The 14,614-nt window shown below is 41.9% G+C and overlaps 1 pseudogene; it reads right to left on the bottom strand.

Annotated features, from left to right (window-relative positions):
* Positions 1 to 12,199: 12,199 nt before the first annotated feature.
* Positions 12,200 to 13,008, bottom strand: LOC102239849 (annotated as a pseudogene).
* Positions 13,009 to 14,614: the final 1,606 nt, after the last annotated feature.

The following is a 14,614-nucleotide window of genomic DNA, read 5'->3' as shown; positions in this document are numbered from 1 at the left end:
TCCTTGGGTGAGGATTAACAAAACTAAACAAAACAAAACAAAGAAAGGAAAAGACTTTGGAGTTGGTGCTCTGGGTTCTCATTTCATTTATTTACTAAACTAGAGGCCTGGTGCACAAAATTTATGCACTGGGGGAGGTGTTCCCAGCCTGCACCCTCTCCAATCTGGGACATCCCTCTCACAATCTGGGACTGCTGGCTCCCAACCGCTCGCCTGCCTGCCTGATCACCCCCCAACCATTCCCCTGCCAGCCTGATTGACGCCTAACTGCTCCCCTGCCAGCCCGATAGCCTCCAACTACCTACATCTGCTGGCCCTGCAACCCCCAACTGCCCTCCCCTGCCTGCCCAGTCACCCCTAATGGCCCTCCCCTGCTGGCCTGATCACCCACAACTACCCTCCCCTGTTGGACATCTTGTGGTGGCCATCTTGTGCGAGGGCATGATGGTCAATTTGCATATTACCTCTTTATTATATAGGATAACTGTACAAATAGGACAAACCATATACAATCTAGGAAAAAATGGTGGGGCTGGGTATGGGCTCTATATAGGCCATCCTTTCAGACTTCTTTTAATGGCGTTTTAAAGATTGACTTGAGCTAGACATGTACTATATAAAAATATCCTGTTTCTTTTGGTGTTTGTCAACTAGAAATAATTCTTTAAGTCATACTGATTTTTTTCAAAAATAAACTATACGGGAATATTTTCAACTAAAACATGACTTTAGGGCTCAAATACCTATAGCACATTCCAAATGAAAATAATTTGTATTGTTAACATAATAGTATCTCTTTAGTGATAAATATTTTAATTTCTTAAATTTTATTTATTAGACTCTTCCTTTTGTTAATGAAAATAATTTGTATTGTTAACATAATAGTATCTCTCTAGTGATAAATATTTTAATTTCTTAAATTTTATTAGACTCTTCCTTTTTTTTAAATCCTCACCTGAGGATATTTTTCCATTGATTGTTTTTTTAGAGAGAGTGGAAGAGAGAGGAAAAAACAGAGAGAAATATCAATGTGAGAGAAACATCGATTGGTTGCCTCTTGCATGCGCCCCAACCAGGGTCTGGGCCAGTGAAGAGACTGCAATTGAGGTACATGCCCTTGACTGGCATTGAACCCGGGACCCTTTGGTCTGCAGGCTGACACTCTGTCCACTGAGCCAAACTGGCTAGGGCTATTAAAGTATTCTTTAAAAATATTAGAAGTAAAAAGAATAATATGTCAAATACCCATGTACCCAATACTTAATTTCACACAAGTGTAATATTTTGCCATTTTCCTCTCAGAGCTCTTTTGAAGAAATAAAACATGGTGGTCACCGTTGAGTCCCTGTTTACTTCTTCCTGATCTTGTTTCTTCTTTCTTTCCTTAGTGGTAAACACTGCCCTGCATTTTGTGATTATCATTGTCATGTATGATGCAGGTCACTATCAGCTTCCAAACCCAAGCCCAGTACACCATGGTTTTAGCTCTGCTCATTACTTTGCATTTCATTTCCATAGAAATTATATAGAAATACCTGTTAGGCTTTTCAGACAGTTCAGATCCTCTTGTCATAACTTGTCTTTGGGACCTTTGGCCACTCCTTTTAGTTACAGACACTGCTGCATTGACCAGCTCTCTGTGGAGAAGCCAAACAAACTTCCCACAGGTGCAACTAAAAAGCACTCACTGTGTGCTGTCTGACCTCCTGCCCCCAGCTCCTTGTTAGACAGCAGATGCTGTGATCTCAAGCATGTACAACCCAGAAGTGTGTCATAGGTGTGGCTGGGGGAGAGGTAAAAATTGTGTAGGAGAGCTTTAACCAGTGGGAGATGGAAGCCTTCAAATAAATTCTTCCTTCCTTCCATGGATTGGGAAGTCATTTATATAGCCTCTCAGAGGATAGTCTTAGGAGATGATCAATCAGTCATAATACATTGAAGTGGCTTTTCCTTCTGCCCTGTCTCATTCCTCTTTTCTTTCATTTTTGCTCCATGGGATTATACTACCTAATAAAGTAGTAAGCCTTTGTCCAAGGCTATGCATTCTTGGGAGTCCAGGTTAAAACAGGTATTTATCTTGTTTCAATCCTGTCTTTCTGGCTTTATCTGTCCATATTTTATCTATCATTGCTGTGTGCTTGGAGCAGAGGTGGTATAGCTTACTGTTTCATCTTGACTAGTAGTCATTACCTTTGACTTTGTATTTTTTCTTGCTGAAAGACATCAGCATTGTTTTCCATTCACCAAGAAACCTTTAGCAGTAGTTATTGATACATTTCCTATTACATATAAAGTAATATGAACAAACTTGTAGCAGAGATCTTGACACAGAAGAGGAACATGGTAAATATTAATTCCATTTCTGTACCTTTTTCTAAAGTATTCTTTTAGCAAAATAATATTTCCTTTCCTGTGATTTGTACCTATTTACTCATGTCGAATTTTCTTTTCCATATCAGTCTTTCTCCCAAGACTGTGAATTTGAGGACAGGGACTGTATCTCATTCACTTTGCAAATAGTACAGTGCCTGGCCCAGTTGGCTCTCAGTTAATGAGTGTAGAACATACCTGACATTTGGAGTATACATGAATGAGCAGGCATAGACATTTTGGGTGTGTAATTGTAATTCTCTTTATTTCCTTCCTGAGCATATAAAACAATCAGTAGGTACTTGATTTACGGTTGTGGTGGCATGTGTGATTCCTGCTGCTAAGTACAGCTGCTTGAGCAAATGTGTTCACTGATGTGATAGTTTATCCGGAAAAGGGAAGACTCTACAAATAGCAGGCTTCTAGTAAGTCAAGGTATAACTCATAATGAAGATTCTATAATATTACGAGACAAGTATCTCATTAGCAATAAAAGCTATTAATGTCACTGTTCTTAATGAAGGATTGAAATAGCATACCTCATTAGAACAGAAAGGGCAAGAGTGATGTAATCAACATTGTAGATAGAGAGTTGGTGAACGTTTGGATGTTGGGAGTAAAATTAAAAAGCTGCAATCTAAAATGACTCCACGGTTTAGAATTAGGGTAATATGAAAGAATGGTTTTATGAGACAGGAAAATAGGAAAAAATAAAAATGTTTAAAGAAAGTAGATAAGCTTGGTCTTTAACCTGACTTTTAAATTAAAGAATGTTCATTCTTTCAAGAATTAATCCATTCAATTTATGTTGAACACCTATTATTACCGGACATTGTGGCAAGCTCTGAGCACACAAATGACACTGTCTGTCAGGCATCTCCTTAAAGAACTTTATAAATTAAAAATTCTTATTATTGAACTGGCAATCATGATGTAAAAATTAAAGAGATGAATTTAATAAAAATAAATTTGTGTGAAAAAACTTGGTGTCTATTAATAGTATATAATGGCTACCTCTTAATATAAAAAATATCCTTAAGGTCCATTAATGCAAATGTACAATAAAACAAGGGATATAGTAGGACATGCTTGTAAAAATGAAGAATAGATGCATAAAATGATAATCTACTGTAAACTTTTCATGTCATATCTAGAGTATTGTGTTCAATTCAGGTGCTATATTTTAAACACTAGTCAACCAGATAAACTTAATTCTATGTCATGTGAAAAAGTGTTAAAGGATTTAGTCACAATTAGGAAAATATTGCTTTGCAGTGTTTTGCCTCACTGCCCAATACCAATATAAAAAATAGACCATTTAGGTGGAAACACTAGGTAGGAGGGTTTGACACATTATAAAATGTAATTCTAAATAATAAAAGAGTAATATGCAAATAGACTGAATGATGGAAGGACTAGTTGTTGGGGGGGGGGAGGGGTGGCTCCAGGCCAGCTAAAGTGAGTGCCAGTGGGCAGAGGGAGGGGATGGCAATCAGGGTGGCAGTGGTGACCAACGGCAGTGGAGGGGCAATCAGCTGGCACTGTCCCCTGATCAGCCCACCCGGTCACCTCCCGCAGAGGGAGGCCAGACTGTGGCTTAGGCCCAGTCCCCGGGGTTGTCAGTCGGACATACCCTGAAGGCTCCCTGACTGCGAGAGGGCGCAGGTTGGGCCGAGGGACCCTCCTGAATGCATGAATTTCCATGCACCGGGCCTCTAGTAGTCTAATAATTGGAGCTATCTGGTGTGAATGAGAGCTATTCACACCAAAGCTGGATGATGGGGAAGTAGCAGAAGACACTCTTATGAACAAGTAGTGGACTTTATTTATTGCTTGCATAAGGTTCACAGGTATTAACATCTGAGCAGCTAATCACCTCTTCATTCTAAATCTTAAAAAACAAACAAAAAAACAAAAACAAAAAAGAAACCAAGGTTTTAATTTTTAAAATTAACTTAAAGACTAAAACTGGAGGAAGAAGGAAGTAGATCCATAAAATGACTTTGTGCTCCAATGCTCTGGGCATTTTTCTGTCAGTTGTGCTGTGGGATGAAATTCTCATAGAATAGAGAATATTAATTTACAAGGTTGGTTAGAGAAAAGGTTCTCATGGTTGCAGAAAGATAAAAAAGGTCACAGTTAAAGATCCTTCTATCCTTCTATCTTCAGATGTTTAAAAATATTGAATTTCTTTAAGAAGAATCTGCTAGGAGAACATGGTGGTATATACATTTTTATTCTTTGTATTCCAGTTGAATTTGCAAAGCTAAATAAGTAATTGTTTGTGGGTGGGTATTACTGATGTTGCACTTGTTTGTAATTATTCATTCATCTATTCATCCATTTATTTATCAAGCATTTACTAAGGGGCTGCTAAGACCAAGAAATAAGGAATAAAAACAAAAGAGTATATTTGCAAAATAACTGAAATGGTAGTAAGGAAGAAAAAAAAGTAAATAAATGAATGGAATGCAATGTGATAGGTCATATATTAGAGGCAGTGGTAGCCCTAAGTAAGAATGATCAACTCTGCATGTATCTGAGGGTGAATTACAGAACTGCTCTTGAAGAATGAAGTTTATATGGAGGATGTGGAGGGAAGGACAGACATTTCAGTATCAGGGAGTCATATGTGCAAATACACCAAGATACAATGCACTGCAATCTAAGTGTTTTCAGGATTCTGTAAGTAATTCAATATAACAACAACACCACCTAACAATTATTTTTTGCTTAATATATTAATGTCTAAGTTATCAGTCTAAACATGTTAGATGTATTAACTAATCTTCATAGCAATCTAGAGTAGTCTGGCTTCAAAATCTCTACCTTTCACTCTCAAGATACATACTTTCTTGAAGAGATGGCTTGAGAGTTGATTGACTGTTGTTTTTGATGGTAGAGGAAATTAGATACCTTAAAAACAAAGTGAAAGTAGAACCCACTGGCATAGTTGGAATATTTACATGCTGCAAATACTTTGGATAATAATTTGCTATTATCTTGTAAAATCACATTTGTTCAACCTTAGTTTAGATACAACAATTTCACTCCTGGATATGTTCCCTAGAGAAACTCCTTGAACATGTGCTCTGGGAGACAAGTAGAAGGGTGCTCATGGCAGCTTGTGTGTAATGGCACACACAAAAAGCAAACACCCAAATGTTCACCACCAGTACATCAGCAGTGCCAGTAGAACAGATAGAAACATTGTGCTAAATATAAGTAATAGAATACTTATATGAATTATGTAAAAATAAATGAGTTATGCTAATATGTATGAATCTCAGAAAGATTATACTGAGCAAAATGCATACATTTTAGAATATGTAAAGAACACATTTATGTAAAATTCAAAATATGCTAAAATAAACAACATACTGTTTAGAAATACAAACATATGTGGTAAAATGATAAAAGCAGGGGATGATTTAAAAAGAAAATTCAAGATAGTATTCCCTTTAAAGAGAGCACAGAGGAATGACGGTAGAAATATGTTGAAATATGGTAGTTCAATTCACTGTGTTGTCATTCTTCATATTTTATAAATATCCATTGTATCTACTAAACGATACCACATTTCATAAATTTTTAAGCCATTAATTTTTTCATATTTTAATATTTCTGAAATTGAGATGTATCTTAAAATCAGTAGTATACAAGTGTAATGGTCAACATTTTTTAGTTGTTTTCTAATGCAGCACCTTCTAGTTGAAGGCATCTTAGATATGATGAAAATAATACTCTGAGAATAATTCTGATAAATGTCCTTGAGACTATGTAGATAAATTGTAGGATATGAGACTACAGTGATAAATGGGGTCAGATCACTAAAGAGGTTGCAGGCCATTGCTAAAATTGTACATTCCATGAGAAATTGGATGCTGTTAAAGGGTTTTAGGAAGGAAAAATAACATGACAGATTTATATAAATTTGGGGTCTTAATTATGATATTGTCTTAAAATAAACCCTTTTATTCATGTTTCAATATTTAAACAATAAATAATACCCTTAAAAACACAGTGAACTTGGGTAACAATGAATGCAAAACGTCAGTATATTTGTGTACGTCTATTTTTGGGTCTCTGTGCTTTGACCCTCATTTCTCTTCTGATTGTTTCATGGTACTCACTACCCTAGAATTAAATTAACTTCTCACAGACAGCAATGGTTACAAAGGATCGTAAAGGTAAATATCTATTTGAAAAAACAGGTGATTTTATTTTTCTGTGCATTGTTTTCTCTTCTCTTTGCTAAGTCTTATGTAGAATGCTCATAGATACAGAGGATCTTGTACTACTTGTTTAATACAGAACAGCAATCCTCCTATCTAATAAAGAGGGAATATGCAAATTGACCATCACTCTATCACAAAGATGGCTGCTCCCATAGCCACAGATGGTGGTGCTCAGTCCCCTCAGCCCTGCCGGAGTGCCCCAGTCCTTTCAGCCCCGCTGGGGGGCAGGGGAGGAGTGGTGGTAGGTGTGCAGTGCGGCTGAACCCGCCCTCAGCCCCCCAGCTGCCCAAGGCCGGCCCAAGGTGCAGAAAAGCCTTGGATGTCAGCTGCCCAGTTGCCCAGGGCAGGCCTGAGGCACAGGCAAGCCTCAGAGGCGGCTGCCCAGCTGCCCAGGGCCGCTCCAGGCTCAGGTAACCAGGGCTGGCTGAGGCTTGTGCTGCTGGCAGTGGCAGCAGCAGAGGTGTGATGGGGGTGTCGCCTTCCCCTGATTGCCAGGTCGCCTCCCGCCCCTGAGGGCTCCCGGACTGTGAGAGGGGGCAGGCCGGGCTGAGGGACCCCCCTCCAGTGCATGAATTTTCATGCACCGGGCCTCTAGTTCTAAAATAAGCTTTGATTGTTGTTTGTCGTATTGCTCTTAGACATCAAATAACACATCACTCTTCCTAGAGAGGCCTCTGATAGATTGGAATAGTTAATCCTCATGAACCATTAATCAGGAGACCTCTAGGGAAAAGGAGAAGCACTAGAGAGCTTTCACCCTCCATCTGCAGCTGGGAGGCCTGAAATTTTTCTGATACACTCAGTCACATTTCCTCAGTGGGAGCACTATCTAAACTATGTCCAATGAACATGAAAAATTAATTTTCTATATGTAAAGGCATTCTGGCCCTGCCTTTATTTCAGAGCTTCTTTTTCTCATTGCCAAACAATAACTATTTTTCTCTTCCTGTAATGAAAAAAAGTCAATATTTTAAAAAATAACTTTTGTTGAAAAGCTACTTTCAAATGTTTTTCTTTAGAGGATCTAAGTCCTTTTGTAAATTAGCAAGATGGAAAACATGTTTGGACTGGATTGACAGATGATATAAAAGTTCCCGAGGGATTCATTTTTATCTTTGGTATCTACCAATTAAATTACCTAACCTCTCAGCCAAGGGATTTCATGCCTTGACTTTTAATGTTTGCTAGTCCATTATAGACCATGACCAGATCTTCCTTTGCTGTTTTCTCTGTAGTAAATGCCCACATAAGGAACAGGAATCATGTGGATCAAATCTCTTTCTAGATAGACAAAAAAACAGATGGCACTGTCATTTTTGCCTAAGTTTCTTTTACTTGTCCATCTGACGAGGGATAACTATGACAGCTCCTGTATTTAAACAGAAACAAATCTAACTATTATGCTTTATGTTCTTTAATAAAAAAATTCATTTGCATTGAAGAAGGGGTCTTAGAAAATGACATATTATCCTTCATGGTTTATTATTAATTCACAATCTAAATTTTTCTTTGTAAGATTATTTTTTATAGTTTATTTTATTTTTTTAAATCAGTTTTTATTTTTCAATTACAGTTGACATACAATATTATATTCATTTCAGGTGTACAACTTTTTAAGTGATCATCCCAATAAAACTCATACCCATGTGGCACCATACATAGTTATTAGAATATTATTGTCTATATTTCCTATGCTGTACTTTACATCCCCATGACTACTATTTAACATCAAATTTGTACTTAATTCCTTCGCCTTAATCCCAGATCTCCCCAATTCCCTCCCATATGACAACTGTCAAAATGTTTTCTGTATCTATGAATCTGTTTCTGTTCTGCTTGTTTGTTTATTTTGTTTTTACACTCAATTATTGATAGATAACTATATATTGCCATTTTTTTTGTTCATATTTATCTATTTTTTCTTCTTCTTAAAGAAGACACCTTAACATATCGTACAATACTGGTTTGGTGGTGATGAACTGCTTCAACTTTATTTTGTCTGGGGAGCTCCTTATATGTTCTTCGATTCTAAATAACAGCTTGACTGAGTAGAGTAATCCTGGTTGTAAGTACTTGCTTTTCATCACTCTGAATATTGCTTGCCAATCTCTTCTGGCCTGCAAAGTTTCTGTTGAAATCAATTGACAGTCTTATGGATGTTCTCTTGTAGGTAACTAAGTGGTTTTCTCTTACTGCTTTTAAGAGTCTCTCTTTGCCTTTAATCTTTGGCATTTTATTATGATGTGTGCTATTATGGGATAATTTGTGTTGATCTTGTTTGGGACTCTATGTGGTTCCTGGACTTGTATGTCTAGTTCCTTCATCAGGTTAGGGAAGTTTTCTGTCAATATATTTTCAAACAAGTTTTCAATTTTTGCTCTCTCTCTTCTTCTGGAACCTCCATGATGCAAATATTGGTATGCTTGAAGTTGTCCCAGAGGCCTCTTACACTATCTTCATATTTTTGGATTCTTTTTTTCTTTTTGCTCTTCTGATTGGGTGTTTTTTGCTTCCTTATAGTCCAAATCATTGTTTTGAGTCTCAACTTCATCTACTTTATTGTTGATTCCCTATAACTTATTCTTCATTTCAGTTATTGTATCCTTCATTTCTGACTGGTTCTTTTTTTATGGCTTCTATGTCTTTTTTATGCTGTTGAAAATCTCACTACGTTCCTTCAGTACCCTGATAACTGTTTTTCTTTTTAAAAATCCTCACCCAAGGATATGTTTTTATTGATTTTTAGAGAGAGAGAGAAAAAAACACACACATTGATGTGAAAGAGAAACATTGTTCGGTTGCCTCCTGCCACCTAGAAATGTACCCTGACTGGAAGTTGAACTCACAGCCTTTGGTGTACAGAATGATGCTGCAACCAACTTAGCCACCTGGCTAGGGTGATATAACCATTGTTTTGAACTCTGTATCTGATAGTTTGTTTGCTTCCATTTCATTTAGTTCTTGTTCTGGAGATTTCTCCTGTTCTTTCATTTGGGAATTATTTCTTTGTCTCCACATTTTGGCTGCTTCCCTGTTTGCTTCTATGTATTAGGTAGAGCTGCTACATCTTCTGAACTTGGTAGAGTGGCCTTGTATAGTACATGTCCTATACAGTCCAGTGCCATAGCCTCTCCATTCACCTAAGCTGGGCCCTCCTGGTATGCACTTTGTGGGCTGTGTGCACTCTTTCGCTGTTGAGCCTTGATTGCTGTTGGCATCACTGAGAGGGATTGACCCTGTAGGGCAGTGGTCGGCAAACTGTGGCTTGGCAAACCACGGCTCATGAGCCACATGCAGCTCTTTGGCCCCTTCAGTGTGGCTCTTCCACAAAATACTGGCTCTTTCACAAAATACTGACTTCTGTGCATGGGCCACGAAGTTTCAATTGCACTGTACGTGCGCGCCCGCACGTGGTATTTTGTGGAAGAGCCACACTGAAGGGGCCAAAGAGCTGCATGTGGCTCGAAAGCCATGGTTTGCCAACCATGGCTCTAGGGTGATCAACTATGAGGACCAACTCTGACTACAGTGGAGAGCTGCTGGTCAGGAATCGATCCTATGGAGCAGGACTTGCTCCAATGGGGCTTTGGTGCTCATCTGAGTGTGTCACTTGTGGAGGTGCTTGGGTTGTAATCTGGTGTAGTTTGTAATCTGGCTGCCCACTGGGTGCATGCACTCTGGGGCCTCATATCTGTGCGCTGCCTGGGATCACCCTGCACCAGTTACAGAGTAATCTGCAGATGGCTGCTAATTGTGCTAGGCTTAGAGATGCCCAGGCAAGGCAAGCTGTGAACTAAGGCCAGCTGCTGCTAGTGTTGGGCCTGGGGCCACTATCAAGTGGTAGGAGGTACACAGATGCTTCTTGTTTGAGAGATTTTAGGACAGTCTGAAGCATGAGCCAAGATAGGCCATTCATATGTAAAAGCCACTGGAAATGGGTGGGCCTGTATTTTGGGTGGGGCAGGATTTCAGGGAATCACCAGGGCAGGGTGAACAGTGTGAGTCAGGTTGATGGAGACAGGTGGCTCTATTGTGGGGTGTCTCAACCAGCACTTTTGTCTGACAGAAAGCTGCCCCTCCAACTTGTGCTCTGATGCCAGAAAATTCAGTTCCTTCCTGTATGTTCCTGGTTTCTTTCCAGCTATTGCCCCAGCACTGGAACTCAGAAAGCGTGAGTTCAAGTAAGTCTGTGCCTGGGCCCTTTAAGAGGAACTTCCTGAACTCCAGCAACCCTCTGGCTCCCTAGTGTCAATCACTGCTGGTTTGTATAGCCAGAAGCTATGGGGACTTCTGCTTCTGGCCCTGGAACCTGGGATGGGAGGCCTACTGTAGGTCTGGGACCTCTTGTTCCTCAGGGGGGATCTCCACAACCAAGATATCCCTTCCAATTTTTATCTGCCAAATGTGGGTGTGGGACTAGCCCTTTCATTGTCTCTTCCCCTTCTATTGGTCTCAATTTGGCTTCTTATTTAAATCCCTAGTTGTAGAACTTTCATTCAGCTAGATTTTAGGCAGTTCTGATTGATGATTATTCTGTAGTTTAGTTGTACTTTTGATGTGGTTGTTGGAGAGTGCCAGTACTGCATTTACCTATGCCACCATCTTGACTGGAAGTCCATTTTCTTTATAAGTTTAGGAGACTTCACTTCTTTTCCTTGTCCAGCTTTGATACATATCAGTATTGTTTCAACTATTACAGTTTGAGAGGGCCACACAAAGAGCCATAGATTTTCTGAGTTCTGGAAAATATCAATAAATAAATCAAATGGTATTGATTTTATGTCCCCAGATGCATAATCACAGACTGCTCCTCTTATCCTAAATTACTTGGCCAGTTTTATAAATAGAGATTATTGGCTAAAGGAGAGTTTAGCTGAGAGTATATGGATAAGTTTGCACACACAAAAAAAGTTTGACAAAAAAAAAACAACAAACCTCCTAAGAGATACAAATTTAATAGCCAGTAGTGTCACTTATAAAACAAACTAGAGGCCCGGTGCACAAAAATTTGTGCACTCGGGTGGGTCCCTCAGCCCAGCCTGTGCCCTCTTGCAATCTGGGGCCCCTTGGGGGCCCCTAACCCTGGCTGCTGGCACCAGTTTTCCTCCGGCGCCCAGAACCCAGGCCTTCGCTCTTCGCTGGGAGGGGCCCGCGCAGTGGGCGAGGGGCTTAGCTCTTTTAAAAATACTTCTGAATGTTTGGTAAATAACCCTGTAGGAATCTACTTTCTGGAACATGTTGGTTGTTAAGGGCTGATTTGGGTAATCAACAAAATGTATGTTACAATCCTAATCCCCAGAACCTCAGAATGTACCTGTATATGGAGATAAGATCTTTAAAGAGGGGATTACATTAAATTGAGGCAGTTCCAGTGGGACCCTTATCCCATCTCACTGAAGTCCTTATAAGAAGAAGAATGTTGGGGTCCTGCCCCAGCAGGTCCAGGGGTTCCCAAAGGTGTGGACGGAGTCGGCGAAGAAGGAATGACACAGAGGCAGCGTTCAGGTGATCATCATAGCCAGGTTCTCTTTTTATTGTCCTGTTACATCTATATTTATACTATTTGATCCTATAAGCATGCCTCTATAAGCTTTTTTTTGCCGAGGAGAGCATGGGGTCCGTTTATTGGGGGGTCAGTCAAAGGGGGGGCTGGCTAGGGTGGGGTAGGGCAGCAACTTGTCTGGCCCCCGAGAAACCCAACTTGAGTCCAGAGCCTCGACCGCTTTGAAGCCAAAGTCTTCCTCCACCTTTATCTGCACGGGGCCCAGCTCCAGAGTCAGCGGAACTCCCGCCCGGCCCCCTTCTGGTGGCACTCGCCGCCTCTTCCTCCCGCTGGGCCCCTTCCCAGGGGCCGAGCTGCTGGCTTCTGTAGGCACTGGCGTCCTCCTGGGCGGGTACAGCCCCTCTTTCTCCGGAGGCTCGTTTTCAGCATTGCCTGGGGTGGGGGCGTCTGTGCCCTGGCTGCCCTCGTCCTCCAGTAAGATGGTGAACTGGCTGGCCTGGTAGTCGTCACCGTAGGAGTCCAGCACCTTCATGAGGAACCTCCGCTCCTGCTGGGGTCTCCATGTTATCCTCTATATCTGATGGAGCCTGTTCAGAACCTGCTCGATCTCCCTGCAGTGCCGACCCAGCGCCTGGTACTTCCTGTGATTGAGTTCCCGTTGGCACCGCCATTGCTGGCCTCGGGCTGCCTCCTCCTCTTCGTCTTGCTCCTGGAGGCTGGAGCTGCCCAGACCCCCAGACACGAACTCCACTTTGGTCTCAAGCTCGCACTCCAGGATGTGACCACCGAACAGCGGAGGCAGTGCCAGCTCCCAGCCGGGAGGTGCTGAGAACTCCTCAAAGCCCACGGCTGCCATGGTCCCTTCTCTCTGCTCCAGCTCCATTTCTCCCTGGCTCCCGGCGCAGCACTTCCCACCTTGCAAGCCTCTAGTTTAAAGTGGCTTGCAAAATGACACAGCCCATCCAATTTCACAGCCAGGCACCCAGGCCCCGGCCACTAAGCCTCCTGGGAGTTGTAGTTCTCTATTTCCGGCTTGCCTCCCTCGCCCCACCCCCCCCCGAGTCCCAACTGAAAGGCCCTGCTCGCTGGTCTAACCCTGCGGCCAGGCATCTGAGTCACCTCGGGTCTTTATTCCTGTCCCGACACCGCGCCATCTGACCATGGAGACTCTCCTCTTGGGAGGCCCCTGGGTCTCCTTCTGGGTCTCCTCAGCCCAGGCACCAGATCGCGTGCCCCAGTGGCAACGCAGCCCCGCAGCCCCTGCATCCTTCTGGGTCTCCTGCTGGGGCCTGGCTTCGTCGCCCCCCGGGGACCGGATGGTGTCCCCAGGCAGCTATGCAGCCTGGCCTCTGGCCCCGCCTCTGGGTGTTCTACCATCACTGGTGATCAGTGATCTGAGAAGCCAGGCAGGGCAGGGAAGAGGCAGACATCCACCTCTTCCCTGCCCCACCCAGCTTCTCCGATTACTGGCCCAGGCCCGGCAAAGGCAGCCAGGTTCTCCTATCACAGAAGCCAGCAAAGGCAGCCTGGCTTCTCTGAGCAAAGGCAGCTCGGTTCTCTGGCTCTTGGCTGCCACCTGGGTTTCCGATCGCAGTCAGTGGCAGGCGGCTTCTTCCCTCCTTCCCCTTTCGCCTCCCAGCATTGCGGCTACGTATGCAAATTAACCGCCATCTTTGTTGGCGGTTAACCGCCATCTTGGCTGGCAGTTAATTTGCATATCGCCCTGATTAGCCAATGGGAAGGGTAGCGAAGTTACGGTTAATTACCATGTTTCTCTATTATTAGATTAGATGATTATATATGTTCCAAAAATCAATGTTTAGTTTTTACCTACAAAGTTATAAAGAAATATGTCATTGGATTGTGTGTATATATACTGCTAAATTAGCATTTTACATATAAGTTCATTTCTAACAAAAACAAATGAAAAACTTGATTTTTTAAAGGTGAAGTTAATTTGGTTTTAATTTCTTATATTAATATGGCTATTTTCCTGCTCAGTTTGGACTTGACTAAAAGGTATTTGGGTTTTTAAGAATCTAACACGAGTGAGTCAATATAATGATTTGTTTTGTACCTTATGTATAGAATGCTATATAATAAAAGGCTAATATGAAAATTGTCCCCATGGGCGGGAGTTCAACCGACTGGGAGTTAAATGTGCGCTGACCACCAGGGGGTGGCTCAGAACATGGCGGGCATTGGCGACATGGCTCTGGCAGTGGGTGGTAATGGAGGTGCTGCTGGCCCTGATGGGCCCTGATGAGAGTGGGACTGTGTTGGGATGGTGGAGCAGGTGAGAGGGCAGTGCCAGGCCAAGGCGGGTGCTAAGGGAGGCCCTGGCCTACAGCTGGCAGCCACTAGGGACCCTACCTGTGCACAAATTTCATGCACTGGGCCTGTAGTCTGAAATAAAAACACCCACAAACTTTATTGAGTGACTACCTTCAGTTAAAAACTGTGCTTATTAGTGGTGGGAGGACAGGGTTGGATGTTATAGTAA

Source organism: Myotis brandtii, unplaced genomic scaffold, assembly GCF_000412655.1.
Source record: "Myotis brandtii unplaced genomic scaffold, ASM41265v1 scaffold424, whole genome shotgun sequence".
NCBI lineage: Eukaryota > Metazoa > Chordata > Mammalia > Chiroptera > Vespertilionidae > Myotis > Myotis brandtii.
Note: the sequence above shows the minus strand (reverse complement) of the source record. Positions and strands in the feature narration are given on the sequence as shown.